Here is a 16,780-nt window from a genome sequence, read left to right on the forward strand (position 1 = left end):
TATAATTTTGCAATGTATTACAGTGACAGTAAAAGACAAAACCTAGGTTTGATTTAAAGTCACAACAGCAACACAGACTGATATTTCACACAGAAAATTTACTTATCTTCAGAAGGAGAAATAGAAGGAGCGAGTTTTCAAAGAGAAAAATGATCAGAAATTACCTTTAAACTCCAACTGGACGTGCATATTTCTTGTGTCTGACATTAATTCCAGCTGAAATTTAAATGAATCTTACCAGAAAATTGGCAACATAGAGACATGAGAATGAAGTATAAAATATTAGGTGTTTGATTTGTGCAGGAATTTGACTTGTTCTGAGACTGAAAAAGATATATGACTTAAAAAAGTATTAAGAGTTAGTGAGCAGGTCTATTTGTATGGAGAAGGGATTATGTCAAACTGCTTAGGAAAAGAATCAGGTGTATGCTTTAAGGAATTAGGATTTGTTGAAAGGGTCTTAGGTAGCAGTTGTTATGCTGAAATGAGACAAAATGCCCAATGCCCTGAGAATTACAGAACCAGACCTCATCAGTGCCCTTCCCAGGCTGTCAGCACCTTGACTCTTAGCCAGAACTGCTCCTTTGGAAGATAAAGCACACACACCAAGGAGGAATCTCAACTGCAGATATCATCCTCCCCCACCTATATCCTGATACCCCAAAATATGTCCCTTTCACAAATAGGAGAAACTTCTGCCCCAGGAAAAAGCCACTCAGGCAAACTTGAAAGAGTAAGTGGCTGCAAAACAACAGTTTTTGTCAATGAATAATTATTTCCAATAAACTCTGGTTAATAATTATCCTCTATATCTGTATCCTTCTTTTACAAGCAATAGTCTGTCCAGTTAGTCCAGAGAGGTGCTAGCGGAGGCAGTGTAAGGGATTATTCTCTTGGAGGGGCAGGCGGCAAGATAGAAGGGCTATCTTTGATCTTTGATCAGAAAGGTGATCAGCACTGCGAAAGCCCCGGGGACCATTGGTTCCTGCAGTCAAGCCGGGTGAGTCGACAGGACCATTTACATTTCAGCACAGCGAGGCGTGGACCCCTCCTGTGGATAGCTGGTGCCGGGGGGGGGGGGGGGGGGGGGGGCAGCAGAAGAAGCCAACAAGCTCTTAAAAACATGGGTGAAATTCCGTCAGCTGCAGGCTGTGACTTCACCAATGCGGTAAAAACAACTGTTTTGCTGGCTGGCGTGAATGACTCCAAGACTGCCGATGAAATGGACAAACAGCCCTTCAAGAGTCGTTTTTCTGTAAGAGCTGCTCACCAGCTTGCTGCTTTGCCCAAAGGAGGCCACGTGGGGACTGAAGCAGTGGCTGACCAAGGACCTTTCACGATGGCATCGCTCTAAGTGGGTTCGGCAGTATTTAGCCTGGAGTTCTAATAATGTTTTTAAATTAACAACTTAATTTTTAAAATCGATGTTGGAAAGTGTACGACTGACTAAAACATTGGAAGTTATTATGGAAATACCATATAATAAGGGGACTTGAGCATGAATTGACGATCAGATGACAAATCCATGCACCAGTGTTACAAATCACGCTGACACACGCTCATGTTACCCGATGTGGGAAAGGAGACACTCGTTACGTACTTACTCAAATAAATAAAAGTAAAGGGAAATAACATGTAGGAGAAATGAGTCACTGTTTCTGGTAAATAAGAGCACACCTAATTAATTTAATGAGGCGAAATATTTAGCTCTCACATCAGCTATATAATTCTGCTTTTACTTGAGGAAAATTAAAGTGTTGAAGTTTGAATGGTAGAGGTAAAGGAGAAGAAAGTGGACCAAAATTTTAATAGGTCATATTTTTCTAATGGAAATAAAATAGACATGCAGATTTAAATAAATGAATGAATGAATGGATGGATGGATGGATGGATGGGTGGATGGATGGATGAATGAAAGCAATAGTCTTCGGCTTCTGGCCAAGATGGAATAACAGATCAGATTTATCCTCCTGCCTAGAGCAACAAAGAACACCAAATGAAATATTTGGAACAATGGTTTTAAAGACACTGAACCTCAGACAGGGAAGGACAGTGATCCCTACGAGATAGTAAATGACACTGGGACTATCCCAGTTTACTGCTTCAAGAGTTTCCAGACCCTGATGCAGGAAGGCCCAGACTGAGGGCAAGGCGTCCCTGAGTTAGGGACATGCAAACGAGACTCTGGGGAGACAAAGGAGGCTAGAACTGGCAACATAGAAAGTTAAAGCTACCTGGAGAGAGAAATCTGGGAATGTGCGGATGGTCCTCTGCAAGTACTCAGCCAAGTACTGACCAGCACCTGCATGTGGGAAACAGTGTGAGGCCAGGGAAAGAACCACCCGGAAGGATTAGAGGGAACAGCACTTGCTGCACTCTCAGGACCTGGAGCAGCGTCTGCTCCCACCAGCCAGAGTGCAACCCTTCCTAATGCATGGGGCATCAGAGGGGATTTGCCTCCGTCTCGGGGAAAAATTAGCCTTAGACTATCTGCTCCTTTGATCCACAAGACCCGAAGGAATCCAAATCCAGGCAGTAAAAATTGTTAGATCAAAGTACGCACCTTTTACATTTTGATATACCACTACCTATTTGGCCCCTAAAAAGTTTGTCAACTTACACTGTCCATTTTTTTGTCAGAGTTGAGTTGCCATCAAGGGATTTACTTATTTGTCAATCTGATGAGTGAAAATATTCATCTTCATGGCTTAACTCTCTTGTTCTTTATCAAGTCTTTAATCTGACGTGGCTACCCCCATGAATTGCTGGCTCTTACTACACCCTACTGACAGCCCTGCACCTCGCTCAGTCCGGTCCTTATGGTCTAAACCTCATGCCAACACACACGTGTATCAGGGGCCCTGTTTGTAGGACAGCCGCCCTCTCCTATGAAAGAGAATTCAGATTCCAGCTACTGGCATTTTCTTCTATTTCTCAAACAAAAGGCAATCCAGTTGACCCTTGAACAACACAGGTTTGAACTGCCTGGATCCACTTACATATGGATTTTTTTTTTAATAAATACAATACAATACTGTATATGTATTTTCCCTTCCTTATGAGTTTTTTTTCTTTTCTCTAGCTTACTTTTTTGTACTAATACAGTATATAATACATACAACATACAAAATATGTGTTAATCAACTGTTTATGCTATCGGTAAGGCTTCCTGTCAACAGTAGGCTATAAGTTAGTAAAGTTTTGGGGGAGTCAAAAGTTATAGTGGACGGAGTTGGTATCACTAACCCCCATGTTGTTCAAAGGTCAACTGTATATTAAAAGTTCACCTTACTGGATTTAAGTTCTATTTTACTAGTGGGTTCAGAATAAAATAATGCATAAGAATGCGTCCTTCAGAGGCTGATAGACTTGAACTCAAATGTCTTCTTATAAGTTACTAATTTCACCCAATTTCACGCTAAGCAAGAAAAGTTGATTTCCCTTAACTTGTTTCCTCAACTGAAAAATGAAAAGGTTAATATATACTTTTAAAGGGTTTTTTGTGAGGCATAAGGGAGATAATAAAGGGAATGTCATTATGGAAACAATTAGTGAAGATATGTGTTCCTCAATTAAGAGATCACCCCGTGTGTTCTAACTTTAAAAAGTAAACTATAATCAATTTATACTGAAATTGCCTTCATTAAACTTTGAAGAATTTCAGAATAAGAAACAAAGGTGCTGGTAGGAAAATCAGCAATTGATTGTTGGCTTTATAAAATTTTATTTCACTGGCAAACTTAAGGACAACCAAACAAGTTACAAAGTTACAAAAAGTTACAAAGATCACCCCCAAAATAAACCACTTGATCACAAGGAAAAAAAGCACTGTCACTGTGGTAGTTTTCTTACCTCTGCTGTAACAAATTACCACAAATTTAGTGGCTTAAAACAACACAAAAACACAAATTTATTTTCTGATAGATCTGGAATTTAGCAGTCTGAAAAAAAATTACAGAGGATTAAAATCCAGATATTGGCAGGGCTGGCATTCCTTGGATGTCCGAGGAGAGAATCCTGTTCCAAGCCTTTCCAGCTTGCAGAGGCCGCCACGTGGCTTGGCTTCTAGCTGCTTCACTCCAGCTACATGCTTCCATAGCCATTCAACACTGATCTCCTGCCTCCCTCCTATGAGGACCCTGGTGATGACATCAGGTGCACCTGATAATTCAGGATGATCTCACCTTGAGATCTTCCATTTATCGCATCCGCAAAGTCCTTTTGCCATAGAAGGTAACATTCACAAGTTCCAGGGGTTAGGACGTGGACATCTGGTGGGGGGAGGAATTTGTCAGCCTGCCACAGTAAACAATGCAAACACACTTACAATTCAGGCACCTACATAAAGAACACTCCACTGAATCATGCAAATCAACCGATTACGAACCACTGATCCTTCAACGTTTCTTCTTCCATAAAACTTGCCCGACTCCCTTCAGTAAGTTGTGGACTTTTGTGTTCAAGGCTGACTATGTGTGTGATAGCATGTGTAGCAAACAACAAAAGAAATCTTGGTCGAGCTCCACCGTGTGCCATGCACTGTGAGGGCACTGCGGACAGCAGGGAGCAAATCAAAACCTCTGCCTTCACGGAGCTCTCATTCTAGCAGAGGGAGAGCAGTGTTCCAGGAACTTTTTAAGTGCCACCAGCAAGGTATGTCTTGGTTGAAAGGTAGTGAGATTCACAAATTCTGTATTACTTTACTTTAAAGATCTGGAAAATATTAAATTTATGACTTCCAAGGTAACTGCCTGACAAGGGCTAGCACAAAAATATTAGGACTTACTGTAAAAAATAAAATAACCGTAGATCTGAAGAAGTGAGCTGTTGAATACTCTGGTCAAGGGTAGAAAAAAAAATTCAAAATTTGAATGAATTCCAGAAGCAATGAAGAGTTGGCTGCAGGTTAAATAGACTGCATTATGAGGAAGAGAAACTATTAGCGCCTTTTGTTTCCATTTTATAACTCAGTTTAAGGTACAAGCAGACTCTTAAGATATAAACAGAGTATTTTGTGTGAAGGTGTAAAACTTAAAACAGGAAAACAGAGAATCCTATGTCCTCTGGTTACTTGAAACTCACATTTGGTTGATGTAAAATGGTTAACTGAAAAAAAAAAACATAGTTAAAGGAAAAGATGAGAGGCTGACTCAACGGGATGATTAGCTTCTTGGTACAAAACAACTTTAGTTTATTATTATCCTATTATATTTTCCAATAACCCTTGTCCTCTTTCTCTTAATAGCCTATCTCCCTTGAGCTTTCTCCTCCTATTTAGTGCTCCTTGATTAGGGTTGCGTGTTGCGTGTTGCGTGTTGTTTTTTTTGGTTTTGTTTGTTTTTTTACTTATCTGCATGAAATTATATAGAGAGGCATTAAGTAGCATCTTAGCTATCCTCTGTGCCTCATCAAGAAACCAAAAAAGAACAACTGTTTTGTTTTTTTTCTTTAAGATTTTTATTTATTTGACAGAGAGAGACACAGCGAGAGAGGGAACACAAGCAGGGGGAGTGGGAGAGGGAGAAGCAGGCTTCCTGCCGAGCAGGGAGCCTGATGCAGGGCTCGATCCCAGGACCCTGGGATCATGACCTGAGCCGAAGGCAGGCGCTTAACGACTGAGCCACTCAGGCACCCAGAACAACTGTTTTCAGCATATCAAAGTTTAAAAGTTTTTCTAGAAAAAGTAAATCCCCTTTCAAGCCCTCAAGAAAACCTTCAGCTGAGTTGACAGAGAGGACCTGTAAAGAAGGTGCCTGGGTGGCCCAATTAGTTAAGTGCCTTCAGCTCAGGCCATGATCTCAGGGTCCTGGGATTCAGCTCCCCAGTAGGCTCCCTGCTTCTCCCTCTCCCTTTGCCCCTCCCCCTGCTAGTGTGCTCTTTCTCTCTCTCTCTCTCAAATAAATAAAATCTTCACACACACACACACACAGAGAATGAGCCACACCTGAAGGCAGCACGTCAGCGATCATCAGCGGAATCAATACGTGTATCAGGGTTTAATCGGGGAACCAAGACTACAATGACTAATATGGAATGAGGGCTTCATTTTAGGGATTGAAATTTAATTGTGGGAGAAGCTGGGGAAAGAAAACTCCAGAAGGGGGTAGGTGGAGAATCAGAGAAGCATCCCTAACCAGGAACAACAGGGGGAGCTGGTGACGAAGTCCATGCCAGCCTGCTGCGTCTGCCTCTGCTGGCCAAGCCCAAGTACTTACAGGTCAGCTAGGTCGGGGCAGCGGAAGAAGTCTCGCCGCAGAGCTGGACAAATCAAGGAAAAACTAGAACCCACGAAGACCAACCGGGACTCACAAAATCTCTACCTTCCAAATCTTGTACCCATCTCTCCTGTGCCCAACCCTCGCCCAGAATCATACAGGAAAGGCGATTCCAGTGCAATTTGCTCTCATGTATTTAATTTATTCGATCTTATTTCCCATGTCTATTATACATAAATTCTCATTTGGTCCCCTTTCCTATCCTAACATCCCCCAAATCCTCCAAATGAATGCTTAAACGGAAGTACATGTAAGAATCACCTGGGAATCTTCTTAAAAAGTAGATTCCAATTCAGTAGGGCCAGGATGGCTCGAGATTCTGCATGTTTGACGTGCCCTGTCCTTAAAAAATGACACTTAACCCTCCCACGTGGAAAATGCCATGGTGGCAGTTTTTACACCGTGTTCCATGGAGCCCCCGGATCCCCAGGGGTGCCTGACAGCCCACAGGTTGGGGGGGGGAAGGTCAGGTTTGGCCGATGCATCATCTGACGCTGCTCCACTTTTATCTGTTTTAGATATTGGAACTTCATGGAAAAATCTCATTTGCAAAAAAATATACATGATTTCCCTGGCTTAAAAACAACAACAAAACCTAAAAATCTTTTGAATTTGAAGGCTCACAAACCTAATTGCAAAACTATCTTGGCATGTTTCTGAAGAAAAAAGTAAATGAATACTCCATTCTGCTTATCTGCCCTACACTATAAAACAAATTACAAAAACCAAATTTTCCTCAGTACTTAACTGAGAGATTAACAACAGATTAACTGACTTCCCGTCGTAACCTTGAGCTAATCACTAAACTTCTTAGAGATTTTATTTCTGTATCTATGTTCAAGGCAATTCAACAAATATTCATTGAGTGCTAAGTACGTTACAGATGCAGTGTCCAAGGATACAAAAGGATCAAGTCACAGTTTCAGTCTTCAAAGAGATTTGTTTTCTATTAGGAAGAATAAAATGATTTTACTATAAAACATGAGAGTGAGAAGAGAACCATGAAAAGTACAAATGTGAGCACCGGGGTGGCTCAGTCGGTTAAGCGTCTGCCTTCAGCCCAGGTCATGATCCCGGGGTCCTGGGATCAAGTCCCGCATCGAGCCTGCTTCTCTCCCTCTCTCTCTCTCTCTCTCTCTCTCTCTCTCTCTCGTGAATAAATAAATAAATAAAATCTTTAAAAAAAAAAAAAAGAAAAGTACAAATGTTCAGGAGTTAGGAGAGAAATTGTCTCTATTTGGGATGACCAGGGGCTCCTAGACCAGTTGCCTCCGACAATGAGCATCTCCGTGCAGGGGTTCTAGGAGGTGGCCCTCACAGGGGGAGGACTGACCTGGCAGCCCTCATAGTTGCAAGCTGTTGCCTTCACTGTCTGTACACCTAGCCTGAGGATCATCTCATGTAGACAGCATATAAAGGCACTGAGAAATTTGTTGGACTGCAATATGCTTTTAAAAATAACTTTTTCATGCCTGAATTTTTTTCCATTTGTAGTACTTTCTTAAAATGATTTTTCCTTTTACTTTTTTAAATTTTATTTTATTATGTTATGTTAATCACCATACATTACATCATTAGTTTTTGATGTAGTGTTCCATTCAAGGTAATAATATTAGCTCTGAACAAACAACACAGTGCTTAGAAAAAAATGTATTCATAAGTCTCTTTACAAAGTACTTCTATCATACATTGCCTCCATGAACTAAGAATTAAATAATATGTTAGCTTTTTTATTACAAACAAATGTAAAAATAATTCACTAGCCTGCTGAGTATTAGTTATTGCGGAAACAGTAAAATAAAATCTTAAGAAAGTATGTTCAAGCTCTTGATTGCATTGCAAATGTGGTAACTAAGTGTGAACAAAAGTCCAGCAATACTGAACTTTCGTCCTTCTCAATGGTGTGATGATAATGGCACTGAGGGAAACACCCTTCGATTTGCATCCTTGACCAGGACAAATGAGTACACTGAGGCAAAATATCATGATCCCTATCAAAGCCTTTTCTCTCTAGGGGCTTATACTGTCATAGAGAAAAATGAATGTAAATTCCTCATGAATTGCAGACACATTACATATTTCATAAGACTTAAAAGAAGCAAGAAATACTTCTTTTTTTGTTGAAATTGTAGCCTGATCATTACAATCTTCTTTTTCATGTATTACACTATTCAAAGGGATAATTATGCTTTCTTTGTAAAAAAAAAAAAAAAAGTATGGAAGACAACAAAAAAATTACCTTCTGTGGCTGTGTAATAGTTTTGCCATTCTCAACTATTGAAGTAGGTCACAGAGCTGGGAGGAAATGGAGGAGGAGGCTGGTAACTGATCAATTTAATCTAATAGTCTTGATTATTTAATCAATATAATTTTGTTTGGTATATGAAAAGTCACCAGAAAAATTTATTCAAAGTATAAAAAGCTTCTGTAATTTAAATTTAGGAGAAAACTGGGAGAGGGGCGTCATCTTTCATTGTTTTATTTTTTTATTTACTTACAATTTACATACAATAAATTGCACAGATTTTAGGCTTGCTGAGTTTTGAGAAATGTATCCATACAGTAACTGAAATGCAAACACATATAACTGTGTTCAAAAGGGCTTCATATTTAGTCTGTTATTATTATTTTCTTGAAATGCTCAATAACTTTATCTTTGAACTTGTGTTCTGTAAGTCGAGTCTGATTGGACAAAGGAGCAATGGTGTGCGTCTGCTGTTCCTTGTCTCCCCATTCACACGTGGGCTTTACAATGCCCCACGAGGACAGAATTCCAGAGGACAAATGATGAGTGAGGGTCCAGCGAGACTCAGTGTGAGGTCAGCATGTCACCTCTGGGAATGAATAAGCATGGGCACCACTTTCCATTGCAGTCAGAACTTGCTTCAAACACAGAAAGAAAGCAATGGGGTTCGAAGAAACATTAATGATCAAGGAACCTTAACCTTTGCTAGTTGTGTTACTTCCCTGTATTGGTCAATCACTTATGCTGAAAATGATGATATAAAAGAAAAGGGAAAGATAGGGCCGAGCGTAACCCATAGTTCCTTTACCCTTCAGACCCACCATTAAGCAGAAGGGACAAAGCATTGGCAGAATGTTCATATATCAGGCCATGAAATAAAAACAGTTTTATGAGTTTTGTTCAGCACATTCACTGTTTGGATAAGAACAAAATACATATGTATGCATGAGCCACAAAATATGAATTGTGTAATTTCAGTTATTCTGCATACAAGATAAATGTTCTTACAGTTGCATTTAAAATTAGCATTGCACAATATAAGGATGAACAATAAATTTTAATATTTAATATTAAATTTAAATATAATGATTTTAATTTTTAATTTTTCTTTGTTGAGAACAACATTGAATAACAAGTTTAAAATGCCATCACGATTCAAAAGACTTTGGAAGGAAGAAAAAGCTTTATATCTTACTACCTTTAATGACATTTTTTCCTGCTTTATGAACAATGCCCCCCATTTTCATTTTGCACTGGGCTATTCAAATAATGTGGCCAACCCTGCTGTATATAAATGGAATCTTACAATGTGGCTTCCTTGTGTCTTTTTTTTTTTTTAGGTCAACGTGAACTGTTATGAGATTCATCCATGTTATTATGTATGGCAGCACTTCATTTCTTCCTATAGTTGAGCAGCATTTCATTATATGACTACCATTCCCCCTGTTGATGGACGTTTGTATTATTTCAAGTTTAGAGCTATTAAGAATAAAGGTGCCAGGGGCGCCTGGACGGCTCAGTAGGTTAAGCGTCTGCCTTCGGCTCAGGTCAAGATCTCAGGGTCCTGGGATCAAGCCCCATATCTGACTCCCTGCTCAGAGAAGAGTCTGCTTCTCCTTCTGCCCCCTTCCCCACTCGTGCTCTCTCTCTCTCTCTTTCTCTCAAATAAACAAATAAAATCTTTTTAAAATATTTTTAAAAAAAGAATAAAGGTGCCATGAACACGCTTGTATAGGTCTTTTTGTGAAAATATGTTTCATTTCTCCTAGGTAATAGGAGTAGAATTCCTAGATCATAAAAAAATTGTGACAGATACAGAAGAAAAGCATTTGACAAAATAGTAAAAAAGATTATTTATACTACTTCCTATCATTCTGATTTTTAAAACATTAACATTTTTCCTTATTTGCTTCAGATTCCCTCTTTTAAGGAATAAAATATTTGAAACAACTAAGATTCCACCCCAGCTAATTTTCCAACATCCCAAATGTGACATGAAACTGAAATTCAGTTGTATCATTCCAAGCACATTTTATGCAAGTATATATCCATGAACTATGTATACATTTTTAAATGCTATAGAATTTATGTAGAAATTGTATCACGCTCAATTATCATTCTGTAGTTTGCTTTTTCCAACATTACTGAGATTTAGCCATTTTGATAACTTTCTTTGCTTCCTTACTTGATCTTCTCAGCTAAACCCTTCACAGTAACACTAAACCAGAGTTTACTTATTCATTTCTCTACAATTTATCTGATCCCACATCTATCATCTTTACTATTACAAACAACATTGAAATAGACACCCTTGCACCTGTCACCTTGTCCATGTATGATAATTAATATGTAGATGTGAATTGCCAATTTGTAGGGTATGTGCACTTTGACTTTATTGAAAATCATAAAATTATCCTCCAAAATGGTTGTGCTAATTTACATTCCACAAGTAATGTCAGAATTCTCATTCACCTCACATTCTCACCAATACGTGATATAATCAAACTTTAAATTTTTTCTGATTATGGGTGCATTCCCCAAATTACTGAGAGTTTGAACATCTTTACATATGGTTATGGACCACATATGTTTCCTCTTTTGTGAATTATCTATCCATATCTTAGGCCTATTTTGTTTTTATTTTTGGTGTTTTTCCAATTAAGTTGTACCTGTTTTTTTATTCTGGACTCAAAGCTTTTGTTAGCTATGGATGTTGACAATTTAATGTTCCAGTAAAGTTCTTAATTTTATTTATGGTTTCTTGAGTCATATAGAAATTTTTAATTTAATTTAATTTTTAATTTTAGTGTAGTCAAAAACTTCTAATTTTCCTTGATGATCTGTTCTTAATTTATCTTAACAAATCTTTTCCTATTCTAATGTCATATAGATATTCTTCCATATTTCCTTTCAAAAGTTTTAAGATTTAGATTTATCTTTATTTAAAAAAGAGAGATTAGAGCCTTCTGAGTCTGTGTTATTTGGCATCATAGTGGAAGTGATACAATGTAGCTCTTGAAATAGAAAAATAGGCAGAAAGAGCGTGGTGGGCATTCAGCTAACCCACGCCCACCGTGTTCTTCAAGTACAGTGAATCAACTTCCTGACCTCCAGTGGGCAGTTCTCAGGAAGAGAGATTTAGAGGTCAGCTGCCTAGAGCTAAACTGTATAGTATAATGCCAAATTTTGGATTTTATCCTATAGGTAACTGTGTGACATACAGTTATTGGTAAAAAAGAAGTAAGTTAAGAAAGAGCAAAAAGTTCAAGCAAACTTAGTCTTAATATGTTGTCATGTCCACATAACCATTTACACTATTAGTTGTGTAATATTTATCTTTAAAATTAATTCATTTTAAAACTTGGCAATATATATGTGAAATTACAAGCTAAACATGCTTTTCATAGCTTTCCCAACATATTAAAAGAAATATGGAACCATAAAAATAAAAATGGCTCCCATGTTTTGCATGACTGAAGTACACAACCGCCCTATAGTGAAAAACTTTGTGTTGTCGCTAATTAGATATGTGACATGGGCTGATGACCTAATGTCCCTATGTTTCAGTTCCTTCCTCTGTGAAATGGAGATGATACCTAGTGTTCAAAGGTCTTATGATGTTTACTTGACTACAAAACTGCAGGCCTGGCTCTTCCAGGGAAGATGGTGGAGTAGGAGGACCATAGGCTCACCTGTCCCACGGATGCAACTAGAGAACACTCACAGCAGGTGTGAATAACTCCAAACTGCAGGCCCAATGCTGGGTATGTGGTAAGCACGAGCAAATGTTCCCTCCTCCCTGCACATTCATTCAGCTCCTTCGATTAAGTATTAAGGCAAACGTTTGTACACATGTTCTCTATCTGATCCCTGGGTTATCTGTTCAATGCCAAATCTATTATTTTGACTATTTGCTGTATATTTTAAAATGAAAATAATGTTAAAGGAAGGTTTACAAAAGAAGAAACATTTACACAAAATATTTTTTTCAATGCATTGCCCTTAAGTACATGTATAATTTGCTTTATTTCAGCATTGCTTTTGTTTATGGGGATGACATTCAGAAGCAGTTGTTGCATCCAAATGTATTTCCTTAATTTATCTAGCAGAGGAACAATGGCTAGGTCATTTTTATGGTACTATATGCTATTTTAATTCTCAGTGAACTCCATATCCTCCATGGGTGGAGGATAATCCCTCATGATTAATGCTCAGTTTGGGGGTAGACTATAGAAGGAAGCTCTCAGAAAGAATCTAGAAGAAAGTGAATTATAGCCCCATGGCTTGTGGTAATTTTATCATAAATACAAATATTTACCTATTGATTAGTCACAGAAATTTATGCAAATGAAACTTATTATTGAAATTGGTTGTTAGGGGCGCCTGGGTGGCTCAGTCAGTTAAGCGTCTGCCTTCAGCTCAGGTCATGATTCCAGAGTCCTGGGATCGAGCCCCACATTGGGCTCCCCGCTCAGTGGGGAGCCTGCTTCTCCCTTTCCCACTCCCCGTTTGTGTTCCCTCTTTCGCTATCTCTCTCTCTGTCAAATAAATAAATGATCTTAAAAAAAAGAAAGAAAGAAAGAAAGAAATTGGTTGTTAGCCCAATAAGACAAGAATGATACTGATAGAGTAATCAAAGGTTAGGGAAGATTAAAACAGGACTTTTCTTTGGGAAGTATTCTCATGCTTTGGACATTTATGAAGTTTAATATAGTTTTGTTTTGAAATGTCGTCCTGACCCAGTTTGGAGGCCCTGGCTAGAGGCCAGTCAGTTCTCTTTCTTGAGCAGTTGATGAAGTCCATACCCCAACCCCTTCCCTTACCTTCTGGGTCTCTCATACTCCAGGGCCAACAGGTACCCACCCTAATCGCCCCAGGCCAGGAAACCAGACAGCTCCAGACAACCTCTATGTCAGCAGCCCTGGAAATTATTCAAATTAGCCAATCCACATGGAGTCCCTAAAACCTAGCTAACTCCACCTTGCTTGCCATACTCAAGCCACTTCTTATGGCAACTTACTGTTACCATGTCCCCATGCAACCTCCTCTGTGGCCCTGGGTGACGACTTTACTCATTTGGAGCTGGATGTCACAAAAAATTCTGCATTTCATTTATCCCAGTGCCTGTGTGTTGTGTCCTAACTTCCAAAGAACCTACAATCCTACCTAATATTTTATCATTATACAACATGAAGTCATAATAGACAATGTTGTAAGTTTTCTCTCATTCCTTAGTATGCGTGACTAATTTCTAATTATTTCTCTCTAAAAATAGTTACTTTTACAGTTAGAATTTCCAAAGAAGACTACCTTGAAACTCTCAGTGGGAATATACTCAGGAGATGAATTTTAGACACAGATACAGCAGCTAATATTTTCTCAAATAACTAAAATATTTTGCATGACCTTAACATCCAAGAAGCTGACAAAAAAGTTATAGGAAAGGTGAGAATTGTAAAAATACAGTCAATGAGAACTCTGTCATACCTATCGCTGATAGTGACCTTGCAAAGTAAAGGAAAGGCTGGTGGAAATTTTAGAAGATGATTAAATTTTATTTTTTAAGCATCTAGGATTTTTAGAGTATTGCACGCTGTGCCCGATCTCTCTACTAACCAATATATCTTTGTTGATATCTCAAATCATATTTGTAAACTAAGAAAGCTTTTAGTACTGAAAAGAGTCATAGCTGTGGCATCAGAACAATCTGGATTCCAATCTTGGCTTAATCGCTATCTACCTTATGACATTGGGCAGATCATTCCAACTACTTTTTAAATATCATATGTACATGCATTTATAATTTTCACATAAATGCATAAATATGATCTGAAGGTCCTCAGTCTCATAAATGCATAAATATGGTATCATTCACACATGTTTAAAACACTCATTTTTTAAAATCTTTTCCCCTTTTTCAGTTTGTTCCTCTATCATCCCCAGGTTCCATATCATCTGCCCCCACCCACCCACATATCTCTAGGTACTGGCGTTAAGTTAAAATTTATCATCTATATTTTTTCAGGTTTTTACAAGACATACATACATATACACATACACTGTAGCATATGATATACGTATATACATGTGGTGTGCATATCATATAACACCCGTGCAAAGTAAACTAATAACCATCTCATTACACACACACACACGTTTCTTGCTTTTTTTCACACATCTCATGTAAATCCCACTATGCCTGGTAGACTAGCTATATTTACTTTTTTTTTTTTTTTTTAAAGATTTTATTTATTTATTTGAGAGAGAGAGAATGAGAGAGAGAGAACACATGAGAGGGGATAGGGTCAGAGGACGAAGCAGACTCCCTGCCGAGCAGGGAGCCCGATGCGGGACTCGATCCAGGGACTCCAGGATCATGACCTGAGCCGAAGGCAGTCGCTTAACCAACTGAGCCACCCAGGCGCCCCGCTATATTTACTTTTAATTGTGTGCCTATATTATAATTTATTCAGCCATTCTATTGATGAACATTTACTTTGCTTTATTTAGTTATGTATTCATTTCTCCTTTGCTGTATTTATTTGCTTACTTATTTATTTTTGCCACAATGCAGCAATAGACATCTTTGAAAATATGTTCTGATGTACTGAGGCTCATAATTCTATGTGATGCTTCCCAAGTAAATGACTACTGAGTTAAATGGCATGTGTATTTTAAAATTTTTGATAGATATCCCTAATTGCTTTCCCAAAAAGTGGTCAAATCAATATTTTCACAAGCATGTTTGAGAGTTCATGTTTCCTATATCCCAGCAGCAATTGGTGTTAGCAGTCTTTTCAATTTTAGCCAATCTGATGTGAAGTGATATCTGTGTATTACCTTAAATTTCCTGATGATTAGTGAGTTTGGCTTCCTTTCAGCTTTTGTTGGTCATTTGGATTTGCTCATTTATTCATTTCCTACTCAAGTTTGTCATATTGTTTGTCTATTTGTTAATATAACAAAGAGGCAATAAAACAAATATTATATGTCAGATATTTATAGATAGACAAACATATCTGTTTGTTTTGCTAATTGCATTTTTACCATATATTTTTAATGTTTTTAAATCAAATATACTTATCTAAGTTTCTAGGCTTATTTAAGAAGATCTTCCACAGGGGCACCTGGGTGGCTCAGTTGGTTAAGCACCAACTCTTGTTTTCAGCTCAGGTCATGATCTTGGGGTCATGGGATCAAGCCCCACGTCGGGGTCCACACTCAGTGGGAGTCTGCTGGAGATTCTGTCTATCCCTCTGCCCCTCGCCCTCCTCTATCTCTCTCTCTAATAAATAAATAAATCTTTAAAAAAAAGAAGAAGAAGACCTTTCACAAACCTAGACTGTGCATATAGCTTAGATTTTATTGTAGGAGTTTTATCATCTTATTTCTTACACTCGATTGGTAATATATGATAGATCCCCATTGTGTCAGCACCATTTATTAAATAATTAAAACACGAGTTTTGTCATTCACTAAATTTATTCTTTTTCTAAAGATTTTATTTATTTATTTGTCAGAGTGGGGAGGGCACAAGCAGGGGGAGCTGCAAGCAGAGGGAGAAGCAGGCTCCCTTCCGAGCAAGGAGCCCGATGCGGGACTCGATCCCAAGACCCCGGGATCATGACCTGAGCCAAAGGCAGTTGCTTAAGGACTGAGCCACCCAGGCAGCCCTCACTATATTTATTCTTAAGTATTTCATAGTTTTGTTACTATTACAATTTTTTTCATTTACTTTACTGAAATTTATTACTAGAGTAGAAAACAATACTGGTTTTTAAATTTAGCTAATACTCGTCATTTTATTGCTCACTAAAAGCCTGAAATTTAATCATAGGACTACTGAATGCTTCCCTTACCTTAAAATTTACCACTACATTGCCAAAAGTTTATTTACTGCAGTTCCTTTCACCCAGCAAATCATGTTTAGGTATCAAGAAAAAATTACAAGACATACAAAAAGGGAAAAAAAAAATGTGAAGAGACAGACCAAGCATCAGAACCAGACTCAGATATGACAGAGTTGCTGGAATGATCAGACCAGGAATTTAAAACAACTCTAACTGACCTACTAAGGGCTCTAATGAAAACAGTAGATGGTATGCAAGAACAGATGAGCAATGCAGGCAGCGACGTGGGAATTCCAAGAAGAACTACAAAGGGAATGCTAGAGATCAAAAGCACTCTAACAGAAATGAACAATGCCTTTGATTGGGCCGATGAGTAGATTATATTTGGCTGAGGAGATTATCTCTGCACC

General features: G+C 38.3%; 1 pseudogene; it reads left to right on the top strand.

Moving 5' to 3' along the window:
• The first annotated feature begins 932 nt into the window (after positions 1-932).
• Positions 933-1,354, top strand: LOC118521294 (2-iminobutanoate/2-iminopropanoate deaminase pseudogene; annotated as a pseudogene).
• Positions 1,355-16,780: the final 15,426 nt, after the last annotated feature.

This window comes from Halichoerus grypus, chromosome 3 (assembly GCF_964656455.1).
Source record: "Halichoerus grypus chromosome 3, mHalGry1.hap1.1, whole genome shotgun sequence".
In the NCBI taxonomy this organism is placed as follows: domain Eukaryota; kingdom Metazoa; phylum Chordata; class Mammalia; order Carnivora; family Phocidae; genus Halichoerus; species Halichoerus grypus.